This window comes from Thunnus albacares, chromosome 3, assembly GCF_914725855.1.
Source record: "Thunnus albacares chromosome 3, fThuAlb1.1, whole genome shotgun sequence".
Lineage (NCBI taxonomy): Eukaryota > Metazoa > Chordata > Actinopteri > Scombriformes > Scombridae > Thunnus > Thunnus albacares.
Window position 1 is genome coordinate 8081743 of NC_058108.1, and position 14949 is coordinate 8096691.

A 14949-nucleotide genomic window follows, 5' to 3' on the forward strand; every position below is an offset into this window, starting at 1 on the left:
ACTGAGGCTCGTCACCTCTTCATTTGTGTGGCGTTATCTTGTATTATCTCACTGTTTTTCCGTGGAGGACTATGGATGTGTCTGGCCTGTTATCTCATGCATGCCAGCGAGGAGTTGACCTTTCTGCTGAATGTCATGGCGGTACACAGAGTCAATGGCTGTACTAGATTAGCGGAGAGGGAAATATACTTACAGACGCACGTTTTTAACAAGGTACAACATACTCCCTGTTCATTGATTTGATCTCACACACATCTTACCAACTGTGCATCTGCTCAGTGACCTCTATTTTGTTTTTGTCTCTTATTTTTTTTTATCCCTTAATCCCATATCTTCTTCTATACTATTGCTACAGTGCATCTTTCTTTGCTCCTGCCACACACATGCACACACACACACACCACCTCCTGCTTCATCTCACACAACTCTTGAAACACATTACTGTCTGAAATGGGGCCAAAGCATCCTCCAGTCTCCAGCGGGTGCAGTGTGAGTGTGTTCAGAGGCATGTGTAAGTGTGTTTGTTGAGGAGGGGGAGTTCTGTGTAAAGTGGGTCACCTTACTGCAGCATCCAGCACCAAGCCACCGTGTCGGTACACGGCCCCCCCACCACACATGCACAGACAACAACACACATTTAACCCACTCTCCAGCCACTGTCCCTTTTATTCCCACTGGGGCCACCATCTGTGGAGATGCACACACACACACACAGAGTAACAGACATTCTCCCTTCTTCCCTCAAGCCCCACAGAGTGCCAGACTTTACTCTGATTCTTGAGGGAAAAGGAAGATGAGTAAAAAGAAAAAAAAAAAAAACTCTTTCTCTTTCTCTCACCCTTCTCTCTCTCGCCTCTGCCTCTCATCTCCTGCTCACTCTTGACCTGCGGGACGACTCCCACGGCGCTCTTTTGGCATGTTTGAATTATTAAAGAACCCATGAGGTCTAAGGAGTCAGGTATATGCTGTCCTCGCTGCTGCTGTTGTGTGTGTTTGTGTGTGCCCTGCAGCCTCTTCAGGAGTGTGTGTGAGCGTTTTCATTTTTCTAGGTGACTTCCAGTCATCTTAGCTGCCCGTTCATGCAGTGTTTTGTGTGTGTATGTATGTGTGTGTGTGTGTGTGTGCGTGCACTTCCATGACCTTTCAGATATTGTGTAACGCTGGGAGCAGTGTGTTATAAAAAGGCAAAAGCACTCTGATCTTTAACTTGACACCCTCTCCACGGGGAAAAGCGGGACACACAAGTGTAACATTGAGACTGCTGAGTTATGGGGTTGTGTTGCCGTCGTCCTTGTTTGATTTCTCTTCGCTTCAAGTCGTCTTTTTCTTTTGCTTTCATAGCAGAGAAGAGGAATGCCCTCCCACATGGCGCAGAGAACATCTGTTAGTGAGAACTGAAGGCCTGAGAGAAAAAGAGAAAGAGAAGGAGGAGGAGGAGGAGGAGGAGGTGGAGGAAGGGGACTTACATTAATACAGAAAGCAGCAAAAAAGAAAGGAGGTGAAGAAAGAACAAGAGAGCATGCAGAGAGGTGGTAAAGGGGAGGAGAGAAAGTGACAAGACATCAGCTGGAGGAGACCACCCTGTCTACAGAACAGCAGAGGTGAGAGACTATCCAGCAAGAAGTAGAGACGTACAGGTGTTCACGTGCATGTACGCACACAAACACGCTCAGTGTGGTAACAGAAGCCTGCATCAATAATGTAGCTGAGAGAAACAGGATGCAGATTCTGCCTTACATAAGAGTTTACAGAGGGCTGGCTGGCTCAGAACAGCCTCTTTCATTCTCTGGTTCGCCCTCAGGCTGGATGCACACAAGATTTCTTAAGCTAATTAACCACCACATTTGCCATCCAAACAACTTTTCAGATAAGTGTGCTGAAACAAAGGCATGAGAACAGCACTAAAGCCATGTTTAACTTCAGTCTACTGACTTTAGGTGATTTGTTTTACTCTGTGGAGTAACATTTTTTTTTAGCTGCGCTCTTCCACTAGTTCCTAATTTGCTGGATGTTACATTATTGAAGTGCTGTAACAGGGTAGTTTGTAGCAAGCGTGTCTGGTTTGTACAAATCCTTCAACATTAATGACCTGGAAAGTGATCTTTGTCCCTGCTGCTGCTTTGGACGAACTGATACAGTATGGTTAAACCTGCAGGGAGCCAAAACACATGGTGGTGTTGATCCAGGTCACCAGAGTCAGACAGACATGATAGGAGACACTGGATAGACTAGATGGGATAAATCAGACCAAATCAAAATGTGACGCATGCTTAGACTTAAAGCTGCATTAATGACAATTTTCAGCTCCACGAGCAGTGTGGCTCTTTGGATGACAATGTCCAGACTGATATATATTAGCAGTTAATGGATGGATTGGAAGCAATTTTACACAAACTCTCCCAACAACTTTGGTGATCCCGACTTTTCCTCTAGCACTACCATGAGGTTCACGTTTGTGGTCTGAGTGAAATGTCTCAACAAAGAGGATTGCAATATGAAATTAGATGCACACATTCATGTCCCCCTTAAGATGAATTATAATAACTTTAGTGATAACTTTTCACTAAACACTGTCACTGGGTTAAAATTTCATTTTGTCCAAAACTTTGGTTTTGATCAAACACCTGCAAAACTAATGACATTCCCATCAGCCTCAGCTGTATCTTTTGTTTAGTGCTAATTAGCAAATGTCAGCATTCTAACATGCTAAACTAAGATGATGAACACTGAACATTATGCTAAACATCAGCATGTTAGTAGTATGCTGGTGTTAGGTGCAAGGCTTTGGACTTTTAGTCTTGTTATATTCTTCGTTCTTAGTGACAAACCCAAGGGAGAATTATCAGCCCACTCAGCTCTACAGAGCATTTTAGCATCCTCCAGCTAATGTTTTGGTTTTACAGCCGTCACTTTACTGTTGTGATTCGATCTCACCACTCTCATTTGGTCTTGTTTCTAGCAGCAGCAGACAGCTGTTTGGAAAAGCTCTAACATTTCATATAGCTACCTGTATGCTGCCTGCAGAGCATTAAATGACTGTCAGACAGAGTTTTTGATTCAGCAGCTAAAGAGTCAGATATTGCCTCAGGACCAAACCAGAGCTAAAGGGAGAGTAAAAATTAAACTTACATACATCAGGTGGAAAGAAACACGACTCACTAAGAATGTTAATGTTGCTCCCTGTCTGCTGGATGTGTAAAAAGACTTGAACAGCCCAAACAACTTTATCAGGTGATGATATGTCAATGTTGTTTACAGCTTGTTGTGCTGCTCCTAAATCATGCCAAAAAAAAAAATCAATTAATGCAGGTTTAATTAAGATGTCGTTTTAGATAAATACTGTATACAAGAATCAAAGAAAGTAAAAAGGAAGAACTAAGAGAAACATTCATACTAATCCAACAAAGTTTACTGAAGGGCAGCACAGCAGGAAACTGCTTGATACTTGATTAGCTGCAAAAATTGCTTCCCTGCTCTCCTTTGTCATTTTCTTCCCTGAAGCCTTTTCTTCACCTTCTTGTGTTTACTGTCTGTCTTTTATACTTTCATCTCCCTGAGCAGCTTTCTTTGTCTCTGTTATTTATCTGTGTTCTGTGGGCTTTGACTATCTGCTAACTGGCAAACTGTTAACGAGTGTATGCGTGTGCTTGTACATAAATAATTATGGTAAGGTGACAGTGTGCTTTGTGTGCACATCCGTTTTAAAAGTATGAACTTGTAAAAACTGTCTGTATGAAACTGTTAATGTGGGCAGATATATGTGTGAATCACAGTTTTCATTTGTAAATGTGTGTGTGTGTGTGTGTGTGTGTGTGTGTGTGTGTGTGTGTGTGTGTGTGTGTGTGTGTGTGTGTGTGTGGAAGCTCATCATGCTTGTGCTATCCTTTTTCTGCCACATTGCCATGGCGACAGTGCCCTCCCGGGGTAATGGGGGACGAGTGCGCCAGAGCTATTTATTCTCTCTTTCTCCCTCCCTCCCTCCTTCCATCCATCCATCGCCTTCCCTTTTCCTCCGTCTCTCTCTCTCTGTCTCTCTCTCTCTCTCTCCATCTCTGCCCTCTTCCTCCCGCAACCTCTCTGTCTCTCTCCTCTCTCCATCTCCCTCCTTCCGCTGCTATTTCTTCCCCTCTCTGATTGGCTTAACACTCTCCTCCTCAAAATGAGATACTGCCTAATGAGACAGAGGGTGAGGAAGAGAGGGAGGGAGACAAAGAGCAAGTGTCTTAAAAAAGGGAAGCAGAAATTATATGGGGGAGGCAATCTATGCAGACTTGTGTTCGTCTTTGCATGTGAAGAGAGAACCTGATTTGTGATGTCATTTTGGAGGGAAACAGTGCAGGATGTCTGTACATACACATATAGCTTTCTGTCTTAGGTATGTGCATAAGTGTGTACTGTACTGTATATGCATGTAGTCTCTTCAGATGAGAGCGTGTGTGGTGGTGGAAGCTGTGAGCTCAGTCGGGGTCATGACCTTTGTAATGGTTGCAAATCCCTGAATTAGCAGTTTGTATTTTTGCTTAAAGCAGTGTTTCCCAGGCTTTTTGACTTGTTTCCCCTTAAAATGAAGCAATATCTACTTTTAACCCTGTTTTATATTGTTTGGCTTAACATATGAGTGATTTTTCTATTTTCAGATTGTTTCATTTGAATATTTTTAGAAGCCTGGTGGGATGGGATTCACAAGAACATGGCAGTAATTATACAAAAGCCAGAAACTAAACATGATTTTGTGTAGCAGGATGTTTTTAATTCTTCCATGAATCACCTCTTGACCCCCGAGATATATCTGGTGGTCCCTTTGGTGGTGTCCCGACCCTAAGTTAGTAACCTCTGGTTAAGGCTGGCGATATTTGTTTTTTTTCTCATTGTCAACAAATCCCATGACAAGTCCAAAAGATGCCTTTTGAGAGAGCCAGTCCAGCTGTTTCCCCCTGTTTACCGTTTTTTATGTGAAGCTAAGCTAATTGGCTGCTGGCTGTCGCTTCATATTTACCGTACACACACGAGAGTGGTATCAATCTTCTTATCGAACTCTCGGCAGGAAAGCAAATAAGTGTATTTCCCAAAATGTTGAACTATTCATGTCTTAAGTAAGTTTCTAAAATAGCTGGGTGCTGTAGTTTTTAGCAAAAGTTACTCAAAGAGGAGTAAATAGTGTATTTGTTGGGGACTATTTTCATCTGGGGATGAAGACACGTTATTGTTATTTGAAGTATATATTGCAGCAGGATGATGTATGTAGGATGGACTTGGGAAAAACTACAGTGTCCATGTTCATTGTGATGAAGGAACATGTCACCCAGTGCAAATGTGTGGCTCATTTTCAATAGATTTTGGACAATAATGGAGCTCTATGGCACAGAGGAGTAATATCAATATAGTCAGTACTTGTTCAGCTCTTTGTTGGCTTTGGTCTTTTCACTGGATTTGCTGACAAAAAGATTATTGTATTTAACCTGGGTCCAACAATCTTCACACACAACCTTGTGCATCTAACAGGGAGAGACAAATGACATAGTGATGGAGGAAAGATTAGAGCGAGATGGAGACAGTGGGAGGGAAAGGTAGAACGGAAGACAGAGTAATAAGGAAAGAGAGAGACGGCGAGGGAGGAGGGAGGGGGCAGAGATAAATGGCCGAGTAGACGGGAAGATGAGTGAAGCGAGAGAGCAACACTGTGTGACATACTGCAGACAGAAAGACTAACGGAGCGAGAGACTGAATGGGCAAGGAAGGGAGACGAGAGAGAGGGAGAGAGAGAGAGAGAGAGAGAGAGAGAGAGAGCCGAGGCACGTCAATCGCCCCCTCCTCTCTCCCCCCTCCCTTTTCCTCCCCCATTTTCCCTCCCCCCTGCCCTCCCTGCCATGTAGCAGACCTTCGCTGGATGGTAACAAGCCACTCAGACGGCTGCAGCACGCACACACACACACACACACGCACACACGCACACACACGCACACACACACACACATACACACATGCACGCATTGGCTATCACCAGATTTCCTGAAGATCATTTAAACCTGCATGTGTGCACTACTGTACATACGTAAGCTCACGTGTGTGTGTGTGTGCGTGTGTGTGCGTGTGTGAAGTGTGTGAAGTGTGTGTATCACTGTAACAGCGGCAGTGAAAAACAGCCTCTACATATTTAAAGGGGAAAAAAAAGGACCCACATCACATGGTTGTTATTCTCTCAAATCTGCCTTTCAGGTCACTTTGACAGTCCACTCTCTCTCGCTCTCCCTCCCTCACTCTGGCACACACACACACACACACACACACACTCTCTCTCTCTCTCTCTCTCTCTCTCAAGCGCTCAGCCTCTCGTTCCCTCCCTTTCTCTTCCTCTCTTTCTCCCTCTCTCCTCCCACCTGAGCTGTAATTTGCAGGGCTGATGAGGGTGAGGGCAGAGCAGAGGCAGGAACAGAATTCTCCTCACTCTATAATACACTCACACACACACACACACACACACACACTCACACACACACACACACACACGGTGTGATTCACAGTGTACAGCTACAACTGAGAGAATCCGATCCTTTGTGTGTTCTCTTTTTTTAACCTCTTCTTCCCCTCTGTCTCTCTTTTCCTCCCTCATCGTCACTCTCTCCTACTCTCTCCTCCCTCCCTCCCTCTCTCTCTCTTTGCTCCCTGGTGGTGGTGGTGGTGGTGTGTGTGTGTGTGTGTGTGTGTGTGTGTGTGTGTGTGTGTATATGTGTGTGTGTGTGTGTGTGTGTGTGAACCGTGGGGATAACAGACGCTCATGTGAGCAGCCTCAGTGGCGGCAGCAGTGACTGGTGAGAAAGAGGAGAGGAGAGGAGAGGAGAGGAAGAGAGCAGGGATAACAGAGCCACCACCACCATCATTCTGATCGGATTCACACCAGACATGTGAGAAGATGTCCGTGGGCGGCTGCGCGTGTCCCGGTAAGTAGCTGCCGTGGTGATGGTTGCCGTTAACGACAGTCCCGCTGCTTGTGCCGCTGCTGTTGCCAGCTGCTGACTTTTTTCTGGTTGTTGTTGTTGTTGTTGTATTTTGGACGGTGAGTGCAGCCGCTGCTGTGCCGTGGCGTGACTGGGCCAGAGAGAGACAGGGAGAGAGGTGCCCCAGGGCCCCGGGGCTCTGTTTGCAAAGGCTCATGGGAGGTCGCCCTCTGTGATGGCAGAGAGGATGGAGAGCAAAGAAGATACTAGAATAGATAGATCAACATGTAGTCTGTTTCGTCCTCACTTTTCACTTTCAGTCTGACCACAAGGCGCTTTTTACTGTATGTTGTTGAGTTTGTAGATTTAACAGAAAAAGATTGTTTCAGCTGGCGGTGCAGACATCTGGGCATGAAGTTGTTGCTATGGCACCACCACTAATGCTACCTCTTCTCTCTCTTCCCCCGCCAGTTTGTTGTTGTTGTAGTTGCAGATGATGATGATGATGATTTCTGACTGTTGGCCCGGGTTAACAGAGTTCTTTTAAGGTCGGCACAGTACCAGATGTTACAGTCACTTATTCACGGTGAAAAAAAAAAAAAAAAAAAACTGACTGACTGCCCTCTCATGCAGAGAATAGCAGAAAGAAGAGAAAAAGAGGGATCAAAGTGTGACATTTAAAGGGCAGAGATCACTGGCTCGGATCAAAGACTCGCATGATTGATTCTGCACCTCTTCCCACACAAGAGTTGTTAATGAATGTTTGATGTTTCACGGTTCACACAGGAGTATATCATTTAAGATGCATAAAGCGCTCGATGAAAGTGATAAAGAGACTCCTAATTCAGATGTAGAAGCAGCTTTTTGTTAATGATGCCACAGTGAAAACGCAGCATCACCACATTTGTTTGGCTTTAAGTGACTTTAAGCGCCTCTAAAGATGTGACTCCTACTCTCATTGTTGTGTTTTCAAAGCATGACATAGATTTATAATGGTCTTGTTAGGGAGTTTTTTTTGCCCAGAAGTTCTTTCTTCCTGAGTTCATGGAAAGAGGTCATTAAGTGCATACCTGACAGGGGAGAAAGGCAGAAACATGCTGACCTTGTCTTCAGTGGCGGAGACACTCACACTCACTTTTTTTGGGGGGGGCGGGGGGGCCTAACTTGAAAGCAAAATGAGTTTTGATTGTCACCGTTTTTAATAAAATTGGTCAAAGTTGAGTAACAGTTGCGAGGCTTCTGGGAGCTGAGTCACAGAGAGCAACCAGGAGGGAGTAATATCTGTGATATCAGACCACCATATTGAGAGGTGTGCGACTGGTTCACCGTCCGTAAAGGCTGAGAAACTCCCTGCAGTCCTCAAACTGTTGTGTTTGGGTTTTGAGAGCCTGACAGTGAACAGATAATTCTTCTCATTTTATTGACTTTAATCAGACAGAGGAGGGAAGAAAAAGCGAAATCAAGGTCTAGAAATAAACCCTGCGCTGCTGTGCTGTGGGCTATATATGATTAAGTGTTACAACGATTTATGTTGCGCTCCGGATGGGATGTGTAGGACATGAAATATAATCTTATAGCAGAAAATGTATTCATAATCATGATAGATGTACTCAGAAAACTACTGTCATACAATATTCAGCAGCAGAAGAGGAGGAAGTTAGTGTGATAGAGTTGTGTGAGTTGCTGCGTGTGTGTTTTTTCAGTCCCGTGTAGTGTGCAGTATCATCCTGACGTGGCCTCCTCTTCTCTCTCCTGCCTACCAGGCCACAGTGGCCGCTGTGGTCAACCCTCAAACAGCCGGGATGTGGATAGAGAAATTTAGCCAACCACGCATTCAGGATCAGATTACCCTGGTGCCAGTCTCGACTTTAATCATTAGAAAGATGGAAACACTAACTGGTCCCATGTTTTGTGGTTTGGAAACTCTTTAGCTGACAGATTGTTTTGAAAGCGGAAAGTTTAGGGGGAGCAAGTTAAGAGACAATGCCAACTCATCCTGGTCCGTACAGTTGTAGCTTGCAAACAGATGAATAGGTTGATAAAATGGCTGTGGATTAAAGCAGAAAAAGACAAAGATTTGGTACCAGCAAGGACAAACTCTCCTGAAACCCCGGATTATGTGTGTCCGTGTATGTGTTACATTTACATAAATTTGTCTTGGGCACACAATGGCACAGGAAAAGGTGGTGTATCTGTGTTAAATGTGACTGCATATACACAAGTTTGTGTGTGTGCGTGTGTTTTCAATCTCTGCGCAGCACCCCGTGCTACAAAGGCAAACGCTGCCACCTCAGCCGTTAAACAAGCCTGCACAGCAGAGGCGGGAGCGTTTGTTTAGAACCGAGCCCTAGCTATCTTGCGGTCAGATTGCATACTTAATCAACGTGGTCATGGAAATTTCCAAAAAGACGTATGACCGCACTCTTGTGCGCTCCACTTCTGCTCTCATATTGTTCTCTCTGGTGTTCCCCTTCCTTTTTCGCCTCAGTTTCTCTGCTTTATGAATTCTCCTTTTTTCTGTTTTTCTCCTGATTTCTCTTTCAGTTTTCAGCAAGGGAATAACGTTGCTTTTCTCATCTTAATGGACTCCATGTTAGATGTCAACACAGATTTTTCAAACTTTCAGAAAAACAACACAATGTTGAAACTTTTCCAACAGGGAATATGAGAAAACATCAGTCATTCCTTTATATTTTTCACGCAAGCTCGGAGGCCTTAAACAATGTGTGTAAATGAGTAAAACCTCACTTATACTCACACACACGCTCGCACACACGCACACACACACATATACAACATGAGGTAACCAAAATCCAATGTAAACACTGCCTCCAAATATGGAACAATCACTTCCATTCACTCATTTCAACTTCAAATAAAACCAAAGCCTGACCCCACAGTGATGCGGGTTAATTTAAGTTAAAAGTTATTCACGCACACATTTATAACAAGTCGATAGACGCTACTACGATAGAAAATATAATATAATAGAAAAATATGAAACTACAGGGTCTCTCTTTAGTCCTTCCTCTCTCTTTTTCTCGTTCTTGCTTGTTTACATTCCAGAGCCGTGTTCAACACAGAGGGATCCTCCCCCTTCTTGTGTGGGCTCAGAGTTTGTGCGTGACTTTGTGTGTACGTGTGTGTGTGTGTGTGTGTGTGTGAGGACGTACACACACACACACACACACAGCATGTGCCCTGACATGTGGATGACATAAACAGCGGGGCAGAGTGTGTCGGGATGTGGTCTGAGCTGCGATGCAATCATTAAAGGAAGTATAAGTTACAATACAGTATACTCTCTGAAACCACAGATGCTTTGTGCTTTGTGGTCAATCAGACTCAGGACAGACCTTTACATTACACCCCTCGTCCCCTGTGTTTTCTCACCCCCTGCTCCCTCACCTCTATCCCATCTCCCCCCCTTCATCTTCCTCCTGCACACTGTTTCACTCTGCACTGTGTATATACCTTCATTCTCCCTTCTCCTTTCCCCCCCTCCCCTCTCTCCTTCTTTCTCTTTGACTCCCCTGATTGCTAGCGTATGTTGCCTGGCTGGCTGGCTAGATGAGGGGAGGGAAGGGGAGGGAGGTGGAGGGGGGGGGGGATAAGGAGGGAGGAGAGAGAGAGAGTAGGGGAGAGAGAGAGAGAGAAAGAGAGAGAGGAGAGAGAAGGGGGAAGGGACTGTGCCCTCTCATGCAGAGAGTCACATGGTGTCCCTGATTGGAGGAAAATGAGTAAAGACTGCAGCCTGGCTGAAATGGCAACAGACAAAAACGCACAAAGGCTGAGCTGTTTAGAAACGGGTTGCACAACAAGAGAGCCTGAAGAGGAGGAGGAGGAGGAGGAGGAGGAGGGTGTGACGGAGGGGAAGAGAGAGAGGGAGTGAGCAGATACAGAGGAAAGATGTGGATTAAGAGAGGAAGAAGAGGAGGGGGGGGGGGGTGAGAGGGGGGTGAGGCAGAGAGCAGAAGAGCACAGGCAGAGACGAAAAGAGAGGCAAGTGGGAGATGAGCACTGTAGGAGCGCAGGAGGAGTGGGCGAGTAGGTGGGAGGGAGGGTGAGACAGAAAGGCGAGAGAGAAAGAGAGAGAGATCAGACTGTGTTTCAATGTTTTCTGCAACGCTGAGCGCTGACGTGATTGGCTGAGGGGGGGGTGGAGTGTGTGTGTGTGTGTGTGTGTGGGGGGGGGGGGGGGGGGGGGGGGGGGGGGGGCAGACCTGACTCTGAGATCAGAGACAGACAAAATGGCTCCCAGAGAACAGACAGAGAACGCAGCATCAGGGCACTGTCATCTCCCCTCACACAGCTGTCAGCTGACACCAGCCGCTGCCACACACACACACACACACACACACACATCTGACACACACACCCCTAAAGGCTAAGCCACCTGCAAAATGCAAGTGTGAGAGGAGAAAAGTGAGGATGATGGATAATAATGCTGATCATTAAGTTAGACATACATGTACACTTTGTATTTTTTTGGGGGGGGGGGGGACTTTTTTATGAAACACAGATCATATACAGTATATTAATGACAACCTGGCTCAGCCTTTTTCCCACTTTAATCCCTCTAGCCATTGGCCCCTGCTATAACATGTGACGCACTTGCTCGGCTGAAGTTCCCTTGTTGCAGTGTGTCTGTGTTCGCCTGCCAGAGAAAATCCTGAGTGGGGAATTCATCCAGTGAGTGAGAAAATACTGTAGGGCAGGATGAAAACAAACACACTGGCTCGCTGCGGCCACAGGAGGGCGCTGCTATCAAAGGACAAGCAGAACGCTCTCCGTCACTGATTGTAGGTCAGTTATAATTTTTTTTTCCCTGTGTAATAATGTGCAGTGAAGTCCTGACTGCAAATCAAATGCAGAACGATGGCTTCCTGCAGAATAACAACAGCAGCATTTGCATACAATTTTACTTGTGATGCAAATTTGCATAAGAGCTTTGATTATTGTTCTTTTATGTAAAACTGTGTCTTTAGTTGCTTTTGTCTGCCTCGTCTATCTGACTGAAATATTCAGATCATTAACTTAAAGATCCCCTCCGGACATGTTTTAAGATATATAAATATACTTTGCTTTGAATAATAACTGGTGTCTGATATGTTTTTTCCACAAAAAAGTTTGATTATCTTGTTAAAATCCTCAAAATTAAATCTCCTCCTTCTCTTTCTTAGAAAATGACAGATTCGAGAAATATTAAATTAATATAGTTTTCATCTCAAAAGTTTAACTGCTGGACAAAAGATGTCTCCTCCTTCACTGTAAAGTTCATTCTCAGTGTTTGTGCACATCACCCTTGTATAAGTTGTATAAGGACCACAACTGGCTCCAAGCAAGATGTGGAGTCACAAATCATAGTCGTAGGTTCACACCTTAAACCCAGATTTAAGATGAGCAGATGGAAAAGTTCCACTTTCATCAGGACAAAAGCAAAACAAAAACAAGGACCACAGAACTTAAAGACTACAGACCCCTTGTCCTGACCTCTGTGGTCATGAAGTCCTTTGAGCACCTTGTGCTGTCCCACCTCACCCATATCTGGACCCCCAGGTCAGAAGTCAACAGGTCAATATGGCCCTCCACTACATTCTCCACACTTGGACTTCCTGTCTGACAAGAAGCGGCACTTGAAGCTGGGGAAACATGTCTCCCCAGTTGACACTGTAGAGTCCTCCTACTTCCAGGGAACCATCATCATCCAGGTCCTCAAGTGGGAGCTGAACACCTGCAGCCATCAACACCAAGAAGGCTCAGCAGAGGATGTACTTCCTGCGGCAGGAGAAGAAGTTCAACCTGCCAAAGCCAATGATGGTGCACTTCTACACCACCATTGAGTCATTGAGTCCATCCTCACCTCCTCCATCACCATCTGGTACGCTGCTGCAACTGCCAAGGACAAGACTACAGACTGCAGCATATCATCCACTGTGCTGAAAAGGTGATTGGCTGCAACCTGCTGACCCTCCTGGACCTGCACACCTCCAGGAAACTAAGGCGAGCAGGAAAAATCATGGCCGGCCCCTCCCACCCCGGACACAAACTTTTTGAAAAACTCCCCTCCGGCAAGAGGCTGAGGTCTGTCAAGACCAAAACCTCACTCCCCAAGTACAGTTTCTTCCCGTCTGCAGCTGCCTCATCAACAAGGCCTAGAACCCCCACTGACACTGACTCTATCTCCCATGGACATTAACCATTATATTAACGTAAATATAATAATAATAATCTTATATAATCTTATATATCTAACATGATACGTTACATTAATTCAACTTGTATTATTATTATTATTATTATTATTATTACACTTAGAATATATTTTAAATTCTTTTTTATTGTAAATTATTTTTCTTTTTTATATTATTTAAGACTACTTAATTTTGTGTATATTTTTCAATCGTTTCAACCGTTTTTCAACTGCACCAAAACACCAAGACAAATTCCTTGTATGTGCAAACCTACTTGGCTGAGATGAATGTGAAAACAGCCTTTTAGTGTCAAACTCTGCACATACATCATTCTGCACAGTGAAGCTCAAACATCCAACTGAAGGAACAAGAAGCAAAACACATTTTTGACTGGAGGGGGACTTAAAGTAAAAGTAGCAATGCAACAATGTCCAAATACTCCCTTATAAAAGATTTTAATTAACTATAAGTGTCATCGGAAAAATGTACTGAAATGTACAAAAAGTAGAAGTTCTCATTATGCATAAAAATGGTCCCTGTAAGTGACATACAGTACTGTACAAACACTTTAGGCACTAAGAGTAAACTGAGGATGCATTCAAAAACTAATTCCATAATTAGTTTTTATTAATCAATTAACTATACATTCAAAACAGCACCAATTCTCCTCAGTACACTTGTTTTCAAGGTACTTGGCAGGTAGGTTGTTAGAAGCATCTCGGAGAAGTTGTCACAGTTCTTCTGTGGATTCAGGCGTCTCAGTTGCTTCTGTCTCTTCATGTGACCCCAAACTGACTCCATGATGATGAGATCAGGGCTCTGTGGGGGTCATTACATCTGTTGCAGGACTCCTTGTTCTTCTTGTTGGTGAAGATAGTTCTTTAGACTCCAGGCTGGATGTTTGGGGTCGTTGTCATGCTGCAGAATAAGTTTGGGACCGATCACATGATGGTATTGCATAATGGATAAGACTCTAAACAATTAAAGTGCCTAGAACATTTGCACAGTACTGTATATTACATGTTTTAATTATTAACTAAGCAATATGGACAAAACTCCTTATCATGGTACATACAATTTTGAGCCACAGTATATTGTAATACAGTAAATTCATGGTAATATCAATTAACTGCATTAATCCAGCAAATTACGTACCCAACAAATCAAGGCGCTTCATCACATTGATGCAAAAATCATATAAAAATCTAATATTTCCATAAAGCAGTCATGCTCATTGAACCAACACAACCAAAGATATTATTGGAGAGTTACTTGGTATAAACAGTGAGGCAGTATTGACAAATTTAGACAAATTCACATCGTCTCATGGTTTTAGAGCTGCAATGATTAGCCGATGAAATGGAAATAATCTGCAGATTAATCAATAATGAAAATAACTGTTAGTTGCAGCCCTAGTTTATATCGTCACATTGCCCAACCCTATCATTAATTCATGTGTAAGTAGCATTTTCATGTAGTAGTTGGCTGAGCTGAAGATCATTTTAATTGGTGCTTTATATATTGTGGGAGTGTTTAATCAATAACATAGTCATTATATGTTTTGTATGTCAGATGAATGTAGTGGAGTATAACAGTACAATATCTGCCTCTAAAATAGAGTGGAGTAGAAGTATAAAGTAGCATAAAAAGGAAATAAAGTACAAGTACCACTGCAGTTAAGTGTCTTCTATTCTGACTCGCAGGCTGTTGCAGACTCCTTGGTGATATAAAGCTGGCCAATGTGTCTGGATTAGTGCTCATTCCTCTAAAAAGTGTCAGTTTGTATTGTGGCAGCCTTTGGATGTTTTATCAGAGCTGAA